Source organism: Myotis davidii, unplaced genomic scaffold, assembly GCF_000327345.1.
Source record: "Myotis davidii unplaced genomic scaffold, ASM32734v1 scaffold334, whole genome shotgun sequence".
NCBI classification, from domain to species: domain Eukaryota; kingdom Metazoa; phylum Chordata; class Mammalia; order Chiroptera; family Vespertilionidae; genus Myotis; species Myotis davidii.
In genome coordinates this window covers 377,810-378,875 of record NW_006285797.1, presented here as the reverse complement: position 1 = coordinate 378,875, position 1,066 = coordinate 377,810, and positions in this window count along the sequence as shown.

The following is a 1,066-nucleotide window of genomic DNA, read 5'->3' as shown; positions in this document are numbered from 1 at the left end:
AGAGGGAGAGGGATAGAGAGTTAGAAACATCGATGAGAGAGAAACATCGATCACCTTTTTCCTGCATGCCCCCTACTGGGGATCGAACCTGCAACCAAGGTATATGCTCTTGTTCAGAATCAAACACGGGACCCTTTAGTTCGCAAGCTGACACTCTAGCCACTGAGCCAAATCGATTTGGGCTGTTATCAACTTTTTAAAACATATATTTAATTATATGGCTATACATTGTTTCCTGATGATGCTGCAACAAATCACCACAAATTTGGTAACTTAAAACAGCACAGGTTTATTATTTTACAGTTCTGGAGGTCAGAAGTCCAAAATCAGTCTCACTGAGCTAGAATCAAGGTGTTGGCAGGCCTGGTTCCTTCTGGAAGTTCTAGGGGAAATTATGTTTCTTGCTTCTCACAGCTTCCGGAGGCTGCCACCATTCCTTGGCTTGTTGCCACATCACTCCAGTCTCTGCTCTTGTTAGATTACCTTTTCTAACTTTGATCTTGCTTTTCTCTTATAAGGACATTTGTAATTACATTTAGCCCACCCAGATAATCCAAGATAATCTTACCATCTCCAGAGCCATAACTTTGGAGAACCATTATTCTGTCTATCATAGTGCAGTATAATTATTACCAAATAACTTACTAGTATTTTATTTCTATGAAACTAATTATAGAGATATAAACAATATTATAATTTAATTGACAGCTGAGTAAAATCTAATACATTTTCACTGAATCAAGTACATCATCAATATTTTTAAATAACATAAAATAAGTTTTAGAGAATGTTGTTATTTGATGGACCTACGATGTGTCCAAAAAGTGCATAAAATGACTTTAAAGTTAAAGCTGTCCAAACCTTATTTTGTGATCATTCGCTAAATCTGTAAAGGACTTTTTCCTTTTGAGTCTTTAAAGACCATTTGAAGATTAGATTAATTGTCTGTGGGTGTCAGTAATTTATTCAGAAAAGAATGGCATTTAATTATATTGTAACTAGTGTAGTGGTTGTGACTGTACCCTCAGGACTCTGAAAATAAGAAAGAATGATTTAAATTGTTTTT